The 22,989-nt window shown below is 35.8% G+C and overlaps 1 protein-coding gene across 14 annotated transcripts in view; it reads left to right on the top strand.

Annotated features, from left to right (window-relative positions):
- SOX5 (SRY-box transcription factor 5) overlaps positions 1–22,989 on the top strand; it is a 946,176-nt gene that overhangs the window by 304,509 nt on the left and 618,678 nt on the right. For 4 of the 14 annotated variants that reach the window (XM_088798419.1, XM_088798410.1, XM_088798405.1 and 1 more), the window contains exon 4: positions 8,801–8,867. The exons of the other annotated variants lie outside the window; for them this stretch is intronic. The gene's annotated coding sequence lies outside the window, so the exon portion shown is untranslated. The remainder of the gene's footprint in view (positions 1–8,800; positions 8,868–22,989) is intronic. 14 annotated transcript variants of the gene reach the window in all.

Genomic DNA, 22,989 nt, shown 5'->3' with positions numbered 1-22,989 from the left:
GCTTGTCTTGTTCCTTTGTTGCCTTCAGTTTTGTACCCCACATATGAGTGAAGTCATATGGTTCTCAACTTTTTCTGTCTGACTTATTTCACATAGCATGATAATCTCAAAATCCATCCATGTTGTCGCAAAAGGCACTATTTCATCTTTTCTTATGGCAGAGTAGTATTCCATTATGTGTGTATACCACATCTGCTTTATCCAATCACTTAGCATGTAATTAAATAAGTCAATAAAAGGTTTTTAAAAATACTTGTTTATTACACAGGACATGGACCAGAATGGTGTGCCCAGTGGGCATCTATATGCTAAAGTAGAACAATGAACTATTAACAACGTACTGGGTGCCAACTCAGAACTTTTGTAAAGCCATTTTACCCCACTTAAATAGCAATATAAAATTTGTATGAAAATTTTGTTATTCTATTTAATAACCTTTTTGTTATTACAGAAGGTATATAATTTATTGGAGAAACATTTAGAAAATGTAGATAAAAAACAAGAAAATAAATTCCTAGAATTCTAAAAGTAGCATTGTAACACTTTGACATTTATCCTGTCATTTTTATATCGTGTGTGTGTGTGTGTGTGTGTGTGTTTGTCATTGGTTATATAAACTACAGGTCCTCTGCCTGTTAACCGTGATTAATATGTTAGAACATTAATACTTTGGAACAAAATCAATGTTAAGGAACTTTTGGGCACTGGAGTCACGGGAATGTTATTTGGATCGGGGCTCTGCTAATTACTAGGCATCATTTTCCTTGGCAGGTTAGTAGGGAGATGATCTGTAGTTAACCAGTGCCCTGCTGTTAGCCATTTGGACTTATTCCTTTTTTTATACTACCAATAATTTTTAGATCAATATATTTGTGCAAAAATTTATCTTGGTTTTAGAATTATTTCCTCAGATACATAGTCTCAGAAATAAAATTACATATGAGCATGTGTAATTTCAAAATATTTGAACAACTTCCAACTTTCACTAGCCGCATATGAAAGGCTGCATTTTACCATATCTTTCCAGCATAGAATATAATAATAACGTGTGGTACTTCCATATGTATACTAACCTACCATTTGTAGGTCCTGTGAAATGAGACATTCCTCAGTATCCCTTGGAGAATTAGGAAAGACTTCGCTGAGAAGGTAGAATAGTTGGGTTACATCTTGAGCGAAGTGTATGCACAGAAGAATGTCAGAACATGCTCAAGTTGTCTCATGTGTAAAGTTTGAAACTGGAGCAAGGAGAACAGCTAAGGAAGGTAAGGTGAGAGAAGCACATGAGTGTAGGAAGGGCAAAGCTATGGAAATGGAGAGGAAGGGACAGGTTTTAGAGATATTTAAGAGATGAGAAGAGCGTGTGATTCAGTGGCCAATTAGATACAGAAGGTGAGGGGAAAGAGTCTCCCTCCAGGCTCAGCCTAAGGACTTTTTAATTGAAGAATTTTAAATTTATATAAATCACCTATTTGTTCAATATCTTGTGAGTTCAGTTAAATTAGAAAACGTGAATTACAGCAAAGACTATTCACATAACAGATGTGGTTAGAGAACTGCTGTTTTGTCTTCCTGCATTCCTCACCACCCCTCCCCCCTTCCACCCCATAAGCGCATGCACACCCTTTCCCTTGGGAAAACCACAAAGGTACATAATATAGTACTAACCAGTCATAGAACTATGGGTGATATAAGAGAAAAGGCCCCTACTTTTCTCAATATGAATACAAAAATAATTCCTTATGACATCTCACCTTTCCATTGAATGGTAATTTCAAATTAATTAAAATTCCTGTACAGGTTCTTGCTCTGGCATGAAGCGTTATATTAAGAGCAATAAGATGATCTAACACTGAGTACTTACAGTGTTACTCAGTGGTACTCAATGGACCAGGCACTCTTACATGACAGCAATTGACACATTTAATTCTATTAACCACTCTGTAAGGCATGCATTATTATAATTCCTGTATAATGATGAGGAAATGGAGGAACCAAGACATTAAGTAACTTTCCAGTGGTCATGTATAATAAGTGCAGGAGCTGGGATAGCCAGAATTAACACATTCTCAATAAAGGAAATGTGGCATTTTCATTCATTATCTTAAGGAACAATACCAACAAGTAAATTTCTCTTCCATAAGGTTAAACTATACTTGCAATTACTCAGAATTTTCAGGCACAAAACAATTTTTTTTTACTTTATAATTATTTATCTTACTGATCAACTATATAAATGCTATGTCTATTTGGGTGATAATAATGACACTGTGTTATGTTTACCTGGGATGGATTATCTCACTTCTTATATTATCACTGGAAATTTCTCCTCTGTAATTTTTCACCTTATTTAATCTATTTAAACACATTGTAATGTCCGCTGTACTGTTAATTCATAAAATGCAGACTCCATGTCTGATTAAACTTCTTAGCCTTTAAAGTCAGCTGAAAAAAAGAGAAATTGACATTTATTATTGAGTTCTGTAAGTATATTCAATTAATCCTCACTTTAAAGGCGAGGAAACTAAGGTTAAGAAATGTTTTGTCAACTATAATACGTTGAGGCCTGCACTTAAACTGAATTCTAGATAATCCCAAAACATGTCTTCTTCTCATTTCTGCAGTTTACCTTACTACATATGCAATATCTTACGGTAAGTGCTCAGTAACTTTCTGTTGAGTAAATGAATAGATCAATGGAGAGATGGTTGCTCAACAAATCCCCAACTTAACTCAAAGCAATGTGCATGCACTCTGTGGGGAAGAGAATGGAACCTAATTTAATTTCCACAGCAGAAAATATACTTGAATAGTCAAACATGGATGAAATAAAGAGGTTAGGCACTCTAGATTGTATGACTAGAATTGATCAGGCTGTTTAATCATATAACTCTTATCATCATAAAATTGAGTAATGTAGCCTCTGAGTATTTCTTTAAAATAATTCATATTAAAATTAAAGATTAGATAGATAGAATTGGGAAACTTTAATTTTATCACTGAAATTTGATATTTGTAAAGTGTATGTTTTCTTAGGTACTTATCTATGAGTAGTTTTGTTTGGTAGCTAAAAATTTGTTTCACAAGTTATTCTTAAATAGAAAATTCTAAAATCACTAAAGTAAATTATTTCCCATTTTTAACAAATTGTATTCTGAACTATCACCATACTTTGGATTAATTTTTTTTTTCTACACTATCAGCCCTGATAAATTGACAATTATACTTGGATTGTATTATAATACGTAAGCTGTGTTGAAAAACTAATTTCCGAAGACTAGTTTAAAAGTAGAACATTTTCTTATTATTTTATTATTGGTATTTTATCTTAACACACCATTAATATTATCTGTCAAGACGTAATCAATTGAAATACAAAATTTCTTTCATATTATCTTAACATGGTTATATTTTTCAAGACAGATGTGGGTAGTTTTCCTTTTAAAAATGGGAATAAGATTGTGTTAATGTGTATGTGTTTTATACTATGTATTTTTTTAAAAAACTGCTTTATTGAGTTAGAACTTATATAGTGTACAATCCCCTCATTTAAAGTGTGAAATTCAACATTTTTAGTAAATTCAAGGAATTGTACAATAGCAGCACTATCTAATTTTAGAATATTTTCATCTGACAAAAAGAAATTCCACATTCACTAACACAGTCACTCCAGAACCGTCCAAGACTCCTTTCCCCATAACTCTAGGTAATGACTAATCTGCTTATATCTCTATAGATTTACCCATTCTGGACATTTTTTATAAATGGGATCATACAATATATGGTCTTTTGTTACTGGCTTTCATTTGGTATAACATCTTCAAGGTTTATCCATGTTGTAACATGTACTTCATTCCTTCCATGGCATGGATATACCTAATTTTGTTTATCCATTTATCCACTGATGGACATTTAGGTTCCTGCCACATGTTGGCCACTATAAATAATGCCCCTATGAACATTCATGTACAAGTGTTTGTATGGACATAGGTTTCATTTCTCTCGTGTATGTACATAGGGGTAGAATTGCTGGGTCATATGGTAACTCTCTATGTAACCTTTTAGGAACGCCAAGGTGTTTTTCAAAGTTCCTGCAGAACTTCACATTCCTATTAGTGATGTATGAGGATTTCAGTATCTCCACATACTCACTAGCACTTGTTATTATCTGTCTTTTTTAAAATAGCCATCCTAGTGTATATGCAGTGGTTTATCTTTGTGGTTTTGGCTTACCTTTGCCTAATGGCTAATGATGTTGAGCATCTTTCATGTGCTAAGTGGTCATTTATATATTTCTCTAGTTAAATGTCTATTCAGATTCTTTGCCCTTTTTTTAAAAAAAGTTTTTATTGGGGAAGGGGAACAGGACTTTATTGGGGAATAGTGTGTACTTCCAAGCCTCTTTTCCAAGTCAAGTTGTTGTCCTTTCAATCTTAGTTGTGCAGGGTGCTGTTCAGCTTCAAGTTGTTGTCCTTTCAGTCTTAGTTGTGGAGGGCGCAGCTCAGCTCCAGGTCCAGTTGCCGTTGCTAGTTGCGGGGGGGGGGGGGGGGGCGCAGCCCACCATCCCTTGTGGGAGTCGAACCGGCAACGTTGTGTTTGAGAGGATGCACTCCAACCAACTGAGCCATCCGGGAGCTCAGCGGCAGCTCAGCTCAAGGTGTCGTGTTCAATTTTAGTTGCAGGGGGCAGAGCCCACTATCCCTTGTGGGGCTCGAGGAATTGAACTGGCAACCTTGTGGTTGAGAGCCCACTGGCCCATGTGGGAATCGAACCTGTAGCCTTCGGAGTATGGAGCTCTAACCGCCTGAGCCACCGGACCGGCCCCTCTTTCCCCATTTTTAAATTGAGTTGTTGTTGTACCTTTTGTTATATAGCTGTAAGAGTTGTTTATATATTCTGGATACAAGTCCCTTATCATATGTATAATTTCCATATGTTTTCTTCCATTCTGTAGGTTGTCTTTTCACTTTCTTGATGTACTTTGAAGTACAAATCTTTCATATTTTGATGTACAGTTTATCAGTTTTTTTCTTTTGTTACTTGTCTTATCTGCTGGTGTTATATCTGAAACACCATTGCCAAATTCAAGATTATGAACGTTTATGCTTTCTTCTAAGAGTTTTATAGTTTTAGCTCTTACATTTAGTTATATGATCCGTTTTGAGTTAATTTTTTTTATGGTGTTGAAGTAGGAGTCCAGTTGCATTCTTTTGCATGTGGATATCCAGTTGTCCCAGAACCATTTGTTGAAAAAACTATTATGTTCCAATACTAATTCTCTGACATCTACCATTCAGTTCAATCTGACACTATCTGGAATTAGCATCAGAACTAACAAATTAAAGGTTAAGATCTTCAACAAGACTGATCTTAATTCTGAAGCCAGCTGCAAGTGAGGTCTATAGGAAATGAGCACTTCTGCCTGGCTGAATTGGTTACAAATTTGGGAGTTTTCAAGACACTCCTTCAGTGTCATTATTATTTTCCCCGAAAATAAGACCTACCCTGAAAATAAGTCCCAATTAATATCATCAGCCAGACAGATGCATTTAGTACATTATGACGATGTTCCAGAAGAAAATGACATGACTGTTTTTGAATAAATTTAGATTGTTTTACATGAAAAAGAAAGACATCCCCTGAAATTACGCCCTAACACGTCTTTTGGCACAAAAATTAATGTAAGACCCAGTCTTATTTTTGGGGAATTATGGTATAATACTTGGGCTTATTTTGGGGGAAATACAGTAATTCATTCAAATGATTCACATAACTCATGAAAGTGCTATACTTAGGATTACATTTTATAACAAAGGATTCAAATGAAGAGCCAGATGAAGAGGTATACTTGTATAAGACAAGTCTGGAAGGATCTTGAGCACAAAAGTTTCTTTTTTTGTGGATTCAGGGTATGCCACCGTCTGGGTACATCAACATGTGTACCAGCGAGGAAGCTCTCTTACCCTCACTGTTTAGAGTTTTGATTGAGGTTTTATTACATAGCATAGCTGATTAAATCACTGACCATGTGATTAAACTCAATTCCAGCTCCTCTTCTCTTTCCCCAGAGGTGGGTGGTGGTGGAGTTCTGAAAGTTCCAGCTTTCAAATCACGTGGTTGCTTTTTCTGACAACCTCTCCCATCCTGAAACTATCTAGGGGCTCTTTCATGGGTCACCTCATTGCACAACAAAGGCATACCTGTCATTGAAGGAATTCCAAGGGTTTTGGAAGCTCTGTGCCAGCAACCAGGACAAAGACCAGATTTTTTATTATTATTTTTGTCATACCGCAACTGTTCTTTGCTTCATGAAATGGTTTTGGCAAGTGTGTCAAAATCAGTTGACTGTAAAAGTCTAGGTTTATTTCTGTACAGTCAATTCTATGCCATTGATCTATATTTGAATCCTTATGCCAGTATCACACTGTCTGGATTACTGTAGATTTGTCTTAAACTTTGAAGTTGGGAAGGGTGCATTGCCAACTCTTTTCTCCTTTTTCAGGATTTTTTAGCTATACTGGATCCCTAGCATTTTCATATGAATTTTAGTATTAGCTTGTCAGTTTTTACCAAAAAAGTCAACTGAAATTTTCATAGGGATTGTATTGAATCTGTAGATCAATTTGGTGAGTATTGTCATTTTAAGAATAATAAATATTCTGACCATCAATGTGGGATGTCTTTATATCTTTTTGGATATTCTTTCATTTCTTTCAATGGTGTTGTAATTTTTAATGTACAACTCTTCCAAACTCTATTATTGAAGTTATACTTAAGTATTTTATTCTTTTCCATGGTATTGTGAGAGGGATTGTTTTCTTGAAGTTATTTGCGAAATATTCATTGCTGGTATATAGAAATTCAATTTTTTTCGTATATTGATTATCCTGTAATCTTACTGAACTTGCTCATTAATTTGAATAGTTTATTAATGAATTCCTTAGAATTAAAAAAAAAAAAATATATATATATATATATATATATATATATATATATATATATATATATATATATATAAATATATAAAGAGAAACAGTGTTACTTTTTCCTTTTGAATATGGATGTGATTTATTTATTTTTCTTTCCCAATGAGCCTGGCTAAAACCGCTAGTACAATTTAAGTAGAACTGGTATGAGTGAATACCCTTCTTTTATTACTGGTTTTAGAGGGAAAACAGTCTGTCTTTCACCATCAAGTGTGATAGTTACGAGTCTTTTTGTAGATATTTTTTATTAGGTTGAGAAAATTGTCTTCCATTACGTTTGTTGAGTATTTTTATCCTGAAAGGGTATTAGATTTTTGTCAAACATTTTCCAGCATTTACTGAGATGATTATATGATTGTCTTTTATTTTATTAGTATGGTATGTTATGTTATTTGGTATTTAAATGTTAAACCAACTTTGCATTCCTAGGATAAATCCCGCTTGGTTTTGATGTATAATTTTTTACGATCTTGTAGAATTTAAAATAATTTAGCTACTTTAGAAATCTTCCAAAATTACTGAGGCTTTTAAAAATCGAAAGCCTTATATAAGCTACTAATCAAAAGTTATACAAGTCGCCTGGTCCTAGATCATCTCTAACTTTCTGACTCTAATACAGTAGAACAATATACCAGATATGGAATTACATTATCATAAAAGTATCATTTTGAAGTCTTACTTAAAATAATGACTATACAATCAGGTTGATGATTCAAGTAACTACCATCCCATGGCAGAAAAGTTATATAATTTATATTTATACACTTTTAATAATCATGTTGCAAGATCACAAAAATCATTAATAAGTGTTTACATATTTTCAAACCATACAACTTAATCATTCGGTGGGGGGGGTGGCAAACCTTAAAAAGATGAGAATAGCTGATGAAACTCTTCTTATAAAAATTATTCTACATCCACATAATAATAAACTCATAATAAAATAGTTCCATGTATTCACATAATTTTAATTTTTTGATTCATGACAAGCCTGTGAAATCATTTATAGATCAAGAAAATAAGACTTCAAGAGATTAGATAAATTCCCAAAGACATATAGTTCTTCTGTGATAGGACCAATGATTAAACCTGGGTCTTTATGACACTTGAGTCTGGCTTTGATAAAGCAACTGAGTATAAATAGGGTGTTTCTGTTTGTATTTTGCTGTTTCTGTTGTTGTTTTTAACCTAGAAATTATCCAGTGACTTTGTAAACCTTATATTCTTATACAGCATAGCACTGTGCTTTGAAAAGTGTTAGTCTGTATTTAATAAATTTCAGTGCCCATTAGCATGTTTTCCATAAAATGCTGTAGCTGTAAGTAATGTTGCATTATAAATATATTTTAAGTTAATAATCATGGACTATAAAGGTGGTTAAAATTGTTTCTCTCAGTAAAACTAGGCCCAGGGCTACATATGCACACAGGTGCTTACATGACTGAATTAATAATATAAAGATTTGTTAAAGTGGTTTAATTGATACAGCTCTAAAATAACGAGCTCATATTTTAACATTTAAACTGTCATGATTTCTTAACTATTATTTATAAACATTTGGTTTTCAATTTTTCATTCATTCTTCATTCATCAACCATTAACAGGCACAGTCCTATGAGTCTGACATTGTTGTGTGGCTACAAATCTAGTCTAGAAGAAAATTATTACCATGAAATTACTTAATATTTCTTCTACAGTTTTGTAGTAAGAATCTTGTATAAGTCTCTTTATGATGTTTAATTTTTTTTCACTTGAGTATTTTGGAATTACTTTGATTTCTAGCTGAATACTTTTTTTTATTTTTTTTATTGTAGCACTGCAAGATATAGATAATATCAAGGACATCAGGAGTGGGAGAGATTGGACTGGGAGACTAAACAGGTCAGGACATTTGCATTATCATTTGTTGATCATTCTTTTGCTATCAGTTCTAGAGTTATCAAGTCTCTTGTCACTTGTTTATTTCTTGTATGTGCTTACTTGGTATGTTCTCAGTTTTGCAAATCATGACTAACACCTTTGTATAAAAAGTCTAGCATTCAAGTATCCTCATTTTAGGATCTGAAGATGAAAAAATAATTTAAAGAAAATTTCAAGACTAGAATAAAATTTCTTGCTTATGATATATAGATAGGTACTCTGATTTCTATTATTCTTTATAGTATATAAACTGTATTGAAATGAAGGCTTCTTGATAACTTTTCCAAATGAAAACTTTAAAACATATAAAATGTTATTAGTTATGTAATTGTAATAGGCTAACACTTGGCTCATGAAAGTCAAGTTTCCTTCTTCTCTGCTATATTCTCTGGGCTTGGGTACACCTCTAAAAGCTCTTGAACACTCTTCAGAATCAATCTGTTTGCTGAAACTAATTTTAATTTTAAGTACTGAATGTTGACTACCATGTGTAAAATGAAGGTTAATTAAAACAGACAATTTCTATGTAAATAGAAAGAGCCCAACAGTCAAAGGGTCTCCTACAAGCATTTGCCAGCCAGTGTGGAAGGTTTAGTGCTAGTCACACTCCTCAGTGAGCCGGAACCGTGCTGGCATTTGCGTCCCCATTGCCCTGGGTGCTCCCGTGACTGACTGATGGCATTGTGCTCATCTCCTGCTTCCGAAAAGTTTCCCAGTTGTCTTAAACAGTGATTACAGCTCTCACTACTGTTGCTTAGTGATTGATAGAAGCTTGGGGATCCTTTCCCTCTCTGTTACCCCTCCAGTGTTACCACTCCCACAATTCTTCTGGAGTTTGACTTGGCTCCTCTACATCCAGGTCTCCTACCCAGTGGGTTTTTCAGTTTTTGTCACACAGAGATAATTGGCTTTGTTCTTCAGTCTGATCACATTTCTTCAAATAAAATGGCTTACTCAGGAAGGAGGTAAGCTTAAAATTCTCCCTGGATGTTTTAGGGCCTTAGTGATTTCTTAGCATTAGCCTTAGGGACTAGACGGATTATTATTGTTATGTATCTTGAGAGAATACGGCTGTCCATCTTAAAGGAAACTAATTTCAAGTAGATCTTGATGCAATGTGTATACTCAAGTCTCTTCTTTTAGCTAAATATGGTAAGAATGATATGCCCAAGTAAGAGTTGAAACCACTTTGGGGTGATACTTTATAAAGTATATGGTAGTAAATATCCCAAAATTTTCAGTTTACAAATATCATTGAACTAAACATTAAAAAGAACAGAATGGAAGCCCAAAGTGGTGGGTTTTCTTGGCATCCAGCTGTTAGGTAAATATTGACCTTAAATTGGATATAGTTGTTGTTTGAGTTTTTTATGTTGGGAAGTAAAAATCAAGAAGAAAGAGACAAACATCTAGTAGATTCCTAGTCTTGAGAGATAGAAAGAACCTCAATCCAATCCACCTATTTTACAAATCTAAATTGCCATCCAATGTCACATGAAATATTAGTAACAGAGGTAAATCTGTGTTTCTTGGTATGATGCATGTCTACTGCATTATGCTGCCTTTCAGGTTATGGAATACAAATAATTCTGCACATAACATTGTGCACACATATTAAAAATACCATATCATTTGCCACCTTCACCAATTTATAATTTGATAAAAAATACAACCACTACTAAATACTTTGCATTTCACTGATAGTCAAAGAAATCAAGAATTTTAAGATTTTTAGATTTACTCTTGTTTCTCTGGAGAAGTTTGTTGTGAACTTTTAAACTGGATAAAATGAAAGATGATTATCCATCCATCCATCCACCCATCCATCTATCCATCTATCCATCCATCCATCCATCCGTACAACAGAAACTCCTACTCTTCTGGAGCTTTCATTCTAGTGGAGGAAAACACAACATGAAGATTTTGATATATATTCTTTGGGGATAAGTACTAAGAAGAAAATAAAATGATAAAGAGAGAGCAGTGAGGGACTGTGTCTAAGGAAAGCCTTTATGATAATGGAGCACAAACCTGAGTGGTGTGAGAGAGGGAACCATTTAGATATATGGGTGAAGAGAGATACATTTAGTGGCAAGAACAAGCAGAAGGAGTGTGCTTGGTGTGTTGAAGGAAGGTCAAGAAGGGTAGCGTGTCAGGAATAATGTAAGGAGTGGACAACTAAGAGATAAGAATGGGGAGGGTGATGTGGAGTCCATCATATAGAGCCGGGTAGACCATGGAAGGACCTTGCCTACTATTCTAAGTGAGATGGGAATCACTAAAGGAATTTTAGCCGATGAGGAGATGTGTTATGGCTCACATGTTTTAAGGATCACTCAGACTTATAGGTTGAGTAAAGCATTTAAAAATAATTCACTTTATATACAGATTATAAATTATGAATGAAAATAAACTTAAATTAACAATGATCAGGATATGACTGATGATTGTGCTCAAGGAACTAATGTTTGATAGTTATCTTTTTTCTTTTTTATGTCCTTAAATTGCAGAATTATTTTGAATTTGAATTATGTTCTTTGACTTCATATAATAACTTACTGTTTTATAATAGGAACATTAATGCCAATGACATAGTATTTTTAAATTGTGTGCATTTGATTAGCTGAATTTTCCATTTGTTTGTCATTTATAATTTCCAATGAGACTACATAGCCTTATATAAGTCCAGAAATAAGCGGTGAATTTTGTCTTCTATTTGCAAGGGAAGATGCTTGACAATTTGTTATGGTTTTATTATAATTATCACATGACCCGTAAGAATACTTACTAAGAGAAACATGAAATAGTTTTTAAAAAAGACAGCTTAGTAGGAATTAGAGGGCATAAGTTCTGGAACCAGCTCTGAAACTGACCAGCCTAATAACTTGGGGGCTTTAACCTGTGTTTGCCTACCAAATGACCAACACGGCTTCTCCCCTAAGAGAAGCACACTGTTATGTTTATCTTTGCAGTTACTTTACATGTGTTAAGCCTATTTGCATATGTTAGGTGATCAATAGAAATTGGTTGAATTCAAAGTCACCTACATTAGAAGTGACCATTTTTAATATAAATGAGAAATAGGGGATATTATTGTATGTAAATAGCAGAGAAATGTCCATATTTTCAGAGAAATTATCAGGTTAGAGAGGATATTATTGATATTTGTAAGGAAGGATTGTTTCTAAAATTATCATTACTATCATGTCAAAGAATCAAAGTGACTATTAAAAATGAAAATTTAGGGGGTGGAGGTGAGATACTTTCTACTAGCGGTCTTGTGGCAGAAGATTCTAATTGCCAAATAACTGTGTACTTTACCAAAAAAATTTCAAACTAAATTGATACATTAAAAATGATTTTAATATTATAATTAGGTATGTAAGCTTAGATTTCCATTATTTGGTTATCAGAATTTTCATGCAACAAATTTGTATATATTTGTTTTCAAAAACATACATAAAAAGCCTATTTGTTTATTAGTATTTAATATAATTTTCCTGAAAAGTCTTGTTTATTTTAAATTCTTTCTTTTTAATCATAAGTTTTATGATTAAACAGAGAAATAAGAAAATTAGTCTTTCACATTATTTTTTGAAGGAGAGGTCATGCATACCTCAACTTAACATACCCACCTAAAATTGTTCTCGAATCGGGTGACTCATGTCCATTTCTACCACACAGAGTGAAGGTAGTTCTCCTTCTCCAAGAAAGTCCTGTCGCTCCACTTTCTAAAAGAGAAGGTTTCATAGACGAGATGGTTATTTTAGCTGGCTATTAAAGGATGCATATGATTTTCCTAGCAAAGATGTTAGCCACTGGGGATGAGGGAGGATGCCTAGTACATATTTACGGTCCTGGTGTCTCAAGTGTCTTTTCGGGTTTGGGTAAATTTGGATGCTGCACAAAGTATACAAAAGGGAAATAGTAACTATAAAGATATGTTGCACTCTTTACAACATATAAAGACTTTGCAATTCAAAGTGTGTTAAAGAGGACTTTGTATCTGTGGCAGTGATTTGACTTAATTCAACAGAACTTGGGGAGCCATTGAAAATTTTTGTTTGTTTAGGGGGCAGTGATTAGGACTGTGTCTTGGATTAATTAATTAATATGGTAATAGTATGAGGTTGATTGAAAGGGGAGAGGATACAAGGGAAGAAAGGCAACTAATGCAGCTATCAAGCATCAAAATCCAGGAACTCAAGACCAAGGTGGTAACACCTCGGAACAGATACAAGCAGAAATTCAAAGATAGAGTCAATAGGGCTTGACTCCCTAGGGCAATAAGGGATGAATTTCTACCTTGAGTAACTGAAGTAAAGTACACTCAATTCATGGATGCAGGAAATCAGAAAAAAGTAGTTTTTTTTGTTTAATTTATTTATTTACTTATTTTTTATTGGTGGGGGAGCATCAATTGCTTTGAGAGTCTTTACAATAGAGATACCAGTGTTGATATATTGAAGAAGTATGCCATACAGAAATTGTGGAACCTGGTATGAGAGTGGAGGGTGAAGCTGTATAAACTGAAGCTAGGTAGCAGAAGTTGCCTCCTTAGTATAAGAAAGGCAATCCAGGCTGAGGGAATACCCCGAAAGACAGATTCTGAATGCCATGTGGAACTCTGAAGAAGACCAAATGGGACATTTGAAATACAAGAAGAATCTGAAATTTAAATTGTATTTTGTTGCTTGCCAAGCTGTGTTGTTCAGAAGTAGGCTTTGGTTTAGTTATTCGTTTATTTATTTTTAAACTTTCACAGGTCCTGCCTGAGCTGTCTGCAAATAGTAAACACTAAATACAGATTTTATTGGCTCTGTAGAGTATAATCATTTCTGGATTTGGGGACTTTTTTTTGAAGTATTGAACATTATTTAGGTGTTGGTTCATTTGTTTGTTCATTCATTCATATATTCTTACTGAGTCTTAGCCTGTAGCAGGTACTCCTTTAATTATATTGCCTGCCTTTCCTTCAGCCTATTCTAGAGTTTTCACTGGTTCAACTTGGCTTATTTTTCTCAGTTAGTTATAGGAAAAAGACTGATTGATTTAGATCTTTTCCATCTATGGAATCATGTTTTCCACATCTCGGAGTAAGTCTCCTCCTCCTCAATTAGTTGGGGTAAAAGGAAAGTGATAGAGATAGTTGTTTTTACTTTTACAATAACAGAAAAGACATTCATTATGCTGATGCCTTTAGACACTTCAGTAAAATATTTAACTCATGGATTATTTCAGTCATACTCTTTAACAGTAGTTAAACATACTGAGGTTATAGAGATCTGACAAACATAACTATTATCATATGACTACTGAGAAGTTTTTTGGACACAAGTGCCAGTGAGAAGAGGGGAGCCCCCTCTCTGAATGCTGACTGAGTGCTTGCCTGGGGTGTCCCCAGGAACAAGAGCTGACACAGGTGTTCGGCACAGTTGCTTACTGCTTCCCATCAAGAAGGATGGGGGGCTCTTAGCGCTGCTGGTTTGTGGCACTCAGCATATTTGGCAAGCAGTCAGCCCTGGCTGTGGATTTCCCCGGGGAAAATAAAAGCCACAGGAAAGTCATCAGTGTGACCTTCTGCTGGGTAGTTGGCACACAGTTGCTCCACAGGAAAGCTTTCAGTTGTCATTTTCTGAACGGATAGATATCAGGTGCTGATGGAGGCTCCCCATTCAAGGTGGGGAGAGAAGGAAAAAAAATATATTGAGCAGAAGCTTACCAAGTAATTCCCAGTCATGAAGCTTAACACCAGCTGATCTCCTGATAAAAGGGTTTTTGGTTTTCGTTTGTTTGTTTGTTTTTTGTTTTTGGTGGGGGGAGTTTCTTTGGTTCTGTAAGCACAATTATAAGCTTTCCTATTTAAGTCTGACCCATCATATTGAAATGCTGTCACTAGTATCATTAGCAAGTAAAGTGTTGATAACATAGTCAAATGCACAGCAGAGTTCTGGCTCTTAAGTGTCTGGACTAACTCCCAATATTAGGAATAGGAGTCAAACTGCCATCACTTTTCCTGTGCTAACAGACGCCCTGCCATTAGCAGTCTGAAGGCAATTTTAATAAAATCCATAGCCCTGCTGAGCTGGTCTCAAAAGATAAATAAGCAATGGAGAAAAGAAGCTTTTGTTTAAAAGTAATTATTTAAACTATGCATTACAGGTAATTTTCTTTTACCAGTAAGGCAAATGCTATCAGAATTTCAATAATGATTTGGTGGCAGTTATCTAAATAATGTGATATTGTCATTTCTAAGAGTTAAAGCGTTGCTTCATTTTCACTTATATTCAAAATGAGGGTAAATTGGATCCAGGTATCATGTGCATGTGTTTTACAGTTTATGTTACATTGGGGTTTATTTTATTGTTGTTGTTGTTCTTTTGGGTGAACAATGTTGTATTCTTGGACAGATTTATGGAAAAGTAACAAGCTGGTGATAGAATTCTGGGAATTGCAGACTTGACTCCCAAACACAGATTAGAACAGGAGGGCAAAGAACATCCTTTTATTTTTCCTTTGCTGTCAGAAAGGAAATCACATTTCAGTCTTTTAAAAACTCTTTTAATAGGATGCTTGTACATAAACCACAGTCACAAGGGTATGATAAATGTGTGTGTGTATCAGACGAGCCAAAGCTTTGTTTGCCGAAAGGTAAAAATCTCAGAAAGCTTTTTAAGAGTCCATTTGGAAACTATTAAAATCACCACCTTTCCTTTTATTCTTAACAGGGACACAGTGGCCTGAAATCCTTAATGTAGAATTGGCTCAGGCATTACAGTAGGAAGAGTAAGAACTTGCCTACATAATTATGATGTAAGGGGCGTCAGGAATCAGAAAGTGAAGCCGCATGTGCTTTAAATGAGACAGACCTGAGTTCAAATTCGTCTCAAATCCCAACTCTTTTTTCATAATGTAGCACCTTAAGCAAGTTATTTGTCTTCCCCAAGTCTTTGTTTTCTCACTTATAAAATGGGGGTAATAATAAAACCAACCTTGAATGATTGTAACGAAGATTAAATGGGACATTATGTGTAAAACATTTAGGGTGGTGTCTGGGACAGAGTGAGCACTCGGGAAATGTTTGTTTTCATCTTAATGAGTTTTTAAAAAATTTTATCAGGAATTTATATTGAACATTGTGCTAGGAGTTGGGATGAATATGTTGATCAATAGATAGTCTGCACTTCAAAACTAAAAAGTATAATGCACAACAGGCATTTAAGCCGATAACTCACGTACTGTGTGCCACTGATAATATTGGTATGGGTCTTGGGGGCATAAGAGAGGAAGAGCTTAACCTTGGCCATGGGAAAGAATACTGTAAAATCTTCTTGGTTTGTTAAGCTTTCAAAGGGAAGACTCTAAACTATATATTTCCATCTTGAGCTTTTTTCATCCAAGCCAACTATTTTTCTTTTTTCCAAGAGTGATTTTTCCCAGCTCTTGTTCTTTCTGTTCCTTTTCCGTTACATTTATGTAAACTTTTTCTTTGATTGTCAGCACCATAGTTAAATGATATCTATAGTCAGAGAGAAGCGGTCGATATAAATCAACCACTCAAATGCTGCTCAACATCTCTGTTAAAATGATTAAGAGAAAGAGTTGAAAACACGGGCTTTTTTCTCATAGGTTGCTGATGGTGAGGGATGTTGGTATAAGCCTTTTGCACAGGAATTAGGCAATATCAACAAATCTACATATATATACCATTTGACAGGACAATCCCATTTCTAGGAATTTATCCTGAAGCATGAAAATCACATGCATATGATTATTCATTGTGGCATTGTTTATAATTGTAGAATATTTAAAACTATCTAACTAAGTATGCAGAGGAGAATAGTTGAATTTACTATGGGATCTCCACACAATGAGGTACCATTCAACTATAAAAAGACTGAATGGACATAGAGTGGACATTCACTTTCAGGCAATACTGCTGATAAGTGACAATAGTACAGAGAGGGCCTAGAGGCAATAATACTTCAATAGGGATGAGGACACCCAGTACATAGATCTTGGTTTCTGAATACTATTCTCCAATAAAAGAAACCAAGAACTCTTGTAGAAATGGTTGGTTCTAGGGCTAGAAAAGGAAAATAATGTATATAATAAGAAACTGGAGCATCTTGCGGTACAAGAAAGTAAGGAAGAACTAAAAAAAATGATGGAAACATGTTGAAAGGACACAGGAGCCAACCTGAAGTAACTCGCAGTGGCCACATCAGGGACAGTTGAGCAAGAAAATAATGATGGTAATGTATTATACTCACTATAGTTCATGATATTATAAAAAGTATTGGAGAAATAAATGGAGGGAAGGGAAGCTCTTTTATAACAGTATAATGACAATTAATAACTGTAGAAGTAATGGTGGAAATAGAAAGTCACCATTTGGTAAACACAGTGATAAGTTTTTTCAGGTAAGACTCATCACTGGATGCTAAATTAGTGGTGAAAATATAATCATAAATAGGGTACTTACATAGTGTCAAATATCTTCTCTCAAAATGCGTATTAATTACAAAAGGGGAAAGCAGTAACCTTACAGTGGAAAAACCTGGCAGACACCACCTAAAACAAGTGATCAAAATTAACATCTTCAGTAATGAGGACATATCGGTATCATGAGCCACTCCTATGATTCACTGTTTGCTGAGAAAGGCACAAAAAATCTTTTCTGTCACGTTCTAGCCAAAAATGCATAGCATGAATTTTATTATGAGGAAATATCTGACAACTCAAATTGAGGGGCACACCACAAAATAGCAGGCTAGTATTCTTAAAAAGTGTCAAGGTCATAAGAAACAAGAAGATACCAAGGAATTGTCCCCAGTGGAAAGAGACTAAGGAGACAAGACTACTACATATTGGCTCATGGTCAAAGAAAAGGACATTCCTGGGACAGTTGTTGAAATTTGAATAAGATCTGTAGATCAGTCAATTATATTGTATCAATGTTAATTTCTTGGTTAATTGTGGTATTATAAGATGTTAATATGCAAGGAAGCTAGGGACTCAATATTATTTTTGCCATTTTTGTAGGTCTGAAATTATTTCCAAATGAAATGTTAAATTGAAAACGAAAAAAATTAAAATGTATGGCTAAAGTAAGATGTATGCGTCTATTATCTATCCTCCTTGATTATCATAAATAAATTAGTTTGCTATGTAAGAGGTTAATATCACAAGGCTCTAGGAAGGAAAAATTGTCATAGAGTGATAAGTATGTAACTTTGTGAATTGGGAGTGATTCTTGTGGCTGTCTCTGTTACACACTGTGTAAGCCTTGAGGATACTTACTGTATACCTCTGCATCTGCTAGTCTGTTTGCCAATGAAATAGGGATAATGATCTTAGCAATGTGTTTTCTAATTATTCACACCAATGGAGAGAGCAGGGATTTCAAGTATGGAGCCCAACCACAATAACTGTCAGAAACACTCACGTGAAGATCAAGCTTTAATGCCAGTGAACGGCCAAGTGCATTTTGGTAGGTGTAAAACTCCAGGCTATAAAAATATTTCTGAGAGAGAATACAGAGCTAGTATAGTATTCAGTTCAATGACTATGCGTAAAGAGATCAGTAATGAGATAGAAGCTGGAAAGACAGTGTGGACATAATACGCAGTGCATTTGGTCGGTCAGTCTCTGAGAGTCCAGAGTCTTAACCAGGGCCTGGTGACTCACACCTCCCCAAGCTTGATGGTGCCTGTGGGGCTGGGGTAGCACTCATTAATGCATTGTCACAACATGAAAGGACTAGGATAAAGGAGCAATAGTGACTTAGAGTTGTACAGCGTTCTATGTGCCACCAGCTGGTTTTCACATACACTCATATTAAAACTTTCCATGTTGAACGTAGTTATAAGATGTAGGCAGAGAGATGGATTTCATTATCGATGCTTTTATAGATGAGGCAACTCAGATTCAGCAGTTCCAAAATCATCTAGCTCATAAGTACAGAAAGGATTTGCACGCTAGACCAAGGGTGTTCACTTGAGTTTGTGAACCTCCTTTTAGCACCAGAGAACCCCTCAAATTTACATGAAATTTTTGTGTCTAAGATTATTTGGGTGTTTTTTTCTTTTTTCTTTTTCCAAAGAAAAGATACAGGTCCATTGATTCTATGAGATTTTCCAAAGGGGTCTGTGACTTAAATGAGGATAAAAGCACAGATTTTCTTTCTACACTTGTACACAGTATAGAGTGGAAGTATTTTAGCCAAACTTGGGAGTACAGAACTCTTAGAGTGCATGTACTCAAGAAGCATCATTATCAATAGCATTTAATAGCAAGTTTGTAGGACTTGCCCAGAATCCCAAGACTCAGTGCCAGAAAAAAACAGAACTCCAGGTGCCAACAGCCAAGGAAGTGATTATCCTATTGACCATGTTATTAATTATTTTCAGTGCAGATAGTTTGTTGATCGTCTAGCATCAACCAGCAAGATGGAGGTCTGCTTCTCAGGCCGGATGCCACTCGCTGGAGAAGGTTGGGTCCAAAGGAACCTTGAGCAGCAACCGAGTTCCAATGCTCTGTTGAGTCATTAATTAGCATTTTGAGCATTATGATGAGTTGGATAAAATTCTGTAGATTACTTGTGAATCAATCCTACGCGTAGAGTGAGAGGTAATAGTACAATCATCGTACTTACCGATGTGGAATAAAAAGCAGTTTAAATCTGGCAGAGGTTGAATATTCTGAGTGTGTTGTCACATCTAGCACTTGAAACTTTCCCCAGCGTTTTAGCTTCCCGAATCACTCTGGGGCATTGGAGAAGTTCCTTCTGTCCAGTGGTATAATACTCTTTCCTTCAAAGAATACTTTGAATGATGTCAAAGACTTTGTATGGTTTCGACATTTGCCAGAAAAGGTTATAGTATCTACTAGGAAACACAAATATTGTCCCTATCTGTGTGTGTATTTCCATGACAGAGTAGATTAAAACAAACAAACAAAAAAAAACAAAAACCAAACAAACAAAAGTCCCACTATTTAATTATTTACCATTAGAGTCAGAATTCCTTGTCTATTATATATATTTGACTTCCAAACCCTGGATCTATGAAAGAGCTAATATCAAGATGTGTTATAAAGACCATACAACATTTACAATTTAATCTGCTCACTATACTGATTTAGGGAGTAATACAGAATCTACGATCTACCTGAATAATGCTTATCTAAGTTACTGATTTTGTAGGCAAGGCACTGAGACTCAGAGAGCTTAAATTTTACCTCATTTTACACAGTTAATAAGTGACAGAGCCAGAAAAAGAACCCAGATTTCCTGATTCCTGGCCCATTTTTCTTTCCACTATGGCATGGTGCCTCATGACACGTATGAGATTAGAGAAAAATTGTATTTGTTGAAATGCATGAAAAGTGTCATAGTCTTTTGATGATGTTTTGTGGAGAGAGTGAGGTCATTCTATCCTTGATTTTTTTTTTTTTTGGGGGGGGGTTACACTAAAATTAATAAATGGATAATATCTTTTATCTACCTCAAGTTAATACGATTCTACTAATACTTTTCTTTTAACAATCTGCCTATAGTTTTGGAAAACACCTTTTTGTCTTAGAATGGATGCAGACATATCTTGGAGTTGCTAGCACTTGAGTTGCTAACCTATCAAACGACTAAGAAATCACCTCTCTTGTTAGGTGCACTGGATTACAAACGTCTTTCGATAGGACTGTAGTGGTAGTGGAGGGATTTGCAACTGGCAGGCAGGAATTGAATTGCCATCGTTTGGCTTTAGCAGGAGTTAGAGTCTTGTCTCCAACATAAGCATGAGCCAAGGTACTGTCTCCTTTTTTCTAATTTTAGTTGGAACCATTGGCACTGATCTTACCTAGACAGACTAGTGTTATTTCTACCCAGCACAATCTGCTGGCATGGGCTCTCTTCCAAGCCATGTAGTTGAACTTCTCCCCCTGGTTTACCAAACAGAGATATGATTGGATGTGAAGGACGAGGACTTTCACCTTTTTCATTAGAAGGTATCCTTTCAGGCATAGACATTCTAAGTTTAATTGGTTCAATGAATGACTCAGAGAGAATTGGCTGTTATGACTGAAAATTGCAGCGTGATTTCATTGTGGGTCATGAAATAATTACTCCAACGTTTTGGGTCTGGAACATGCCCATTGCTATGTTTAATGCTCCTGGGTGAGGGGAAAGGTAAGCAGTCATGTCTGCATTCCAGCCCTCACCTCTTCTCTCCTGGAGCAGATGAGTTGTGCAGTTGTCCTGTCGTCATCTTTAGTCACGGGCATATCCCTGCTGTCTCTCTCATGACCCTTGTCACACTGGCCATGCTAATGCTCCCACCTGTGTCCCTTTATCACAACCCTCACAGAAACCCCTACAGATTGTCAGCGCTCCCCCTCCACTAACTCCTGTACCATAGAGAGTCAAGAGGGGACTGAAGGGCCTGTCGAACTTTGACTTTTTATGCAGCCCTACCTGAACCCTTTTTGCAGTTTGACTCGGGATGTCTGCAAGGCTGCTGCCTCACAGGTAGCCATTCAGGAAGCCAGCCACAAGTCTTGTTTTTGCTCACAGCCTAAACATCAAGGGATTTCCACTGTTTCCCATCTCATCCCAACCTCTCTGCGCTGGACTTGCCCTGTGGGAGTGGGAGTGCAGGGCCATCATATTAGCATTGGAGGTCTCTTCTCCCAGGTAACTCTTCCTTCTCCATAAATTAAAAGTGCCCAACACAGTCAAAATCTTTTGCTATTACACATACACAGTGATTTTCATATGGAAAAACAGAGGTTTTTTGTTTTGTTTTGTTTTGTTTTTCCCCTCTGTTTCCTTGCAGCCCAAATGAGAAAGACTATACATGGAGGAGGAATGGGGGGAGGTGGGGGGGTGGTAACATACCAGGTTATTATTTCACATATCGTCATGCAGGGGACTCAATGTTAAATAGAAAAGACAGATCTGGACTCATTGGTGAGGGTGAGGGTGGGTGGTCACAGTGAGTTCATATGGAGATTATTAGTTTTTGTTGTTCTTCAAAATAATAGATATAAACACGTCCACAAAGAGAACTTCTGATAAACAACTAGAGAATATGTTTAAATTTTTTGAAAAGGAGGGCTTTGCAGTATATATCACATCCTGATGTTTGTTGAAAAATAGCAAATCATTATCCAAATGGTAAATAATTCCATATATTTAAACCACTACTCTTTTCTCTCTCTCTCCCTCTTCCCTAACATTTTTCTGTCCCCTTTTAGGGTCGTGGTTTTGGTAGAAGTTCTGTATTCGCTTCATGCCACATCCTGGTGCTAACTTTTGCCTAGTTTTGAATCATGATGAACTGCTCTCTTATAGTGTGAGTGGCCCAATAAGATTAATAATAAAAAATAATAATCATGCAACACTTAGACCTTTATGTGTTAGGCGGATTATGTTTAATTATCAGAGCAGCCCTTTGGGGAAAGTATCACTATTACCCTCATTTTGCAGATAAAGAAGTCGATGCAGAGAGAAAGCAGGCAATCTAAGAGCACGTGATAAGTGGGCAGACCAGGATTTCATCTGACACCAAATTCTGAGTCCCTATCACTTAGGAATTGCATTCAAATTCCAGTAACGGAAACCCTAGTGACAGTGGTTTGAACAAGATAGGTGTTCGTTTTTCTCCCAGAATGCAAGCAGATCAGATGCAGTCCAAGCCCACTGTTCCACCACACTATGAGGGATCCAGACTCCTTCCAGCTTTCTCTTCTACCACACTTAAGGCACATCCTTGTTGTAATAGTACAAGTGGGCTGCTAGGGTTCTGTCAGGCTAACTCTAGCTCATGCCAAGGCAGGAAGCAGGAGATGCTCAAAATGCAAAGAGCAGAAAGGCCAAAGCAGTCAGAGCTATCCCTTTCTAAAGGGTTTCCTCTGAATCTCCCCCTCCCTCCACAACTTCCATTTATCTCTCAGTACTATTAGCAGGGATCTATTTACATGTTTAATTGCTTTATTATAGTGAAGGGATGTTACATAGCCAGTTAGTATTCTCTGCCACAACTCTTAATCCCCCTACCATACCACCTTTTCCAGTCTTATTGCC

This window comes from Rhinolophus sinicus, chromosome 1 (assembly GCF_057876585.1).
Source record: "Rhinolophus sinicus isolate RSI-liver-muscle chromosome 1, RSI-T2T, whole genome shotgun sequence".
Taxonomy (NCBI): domain Eukaryota; kingdom Metazoa; phylum Chordata; class Mammalia; order Chiroptera; family Rhinolophidae; genus Rhinolophus; species Rhinolophus sinicus.
The sequence above is the reverse complement of the archived record's forward strand: the minus strand, read 5'-3'. Positions and strand labels throughout refer to the sequence as shown.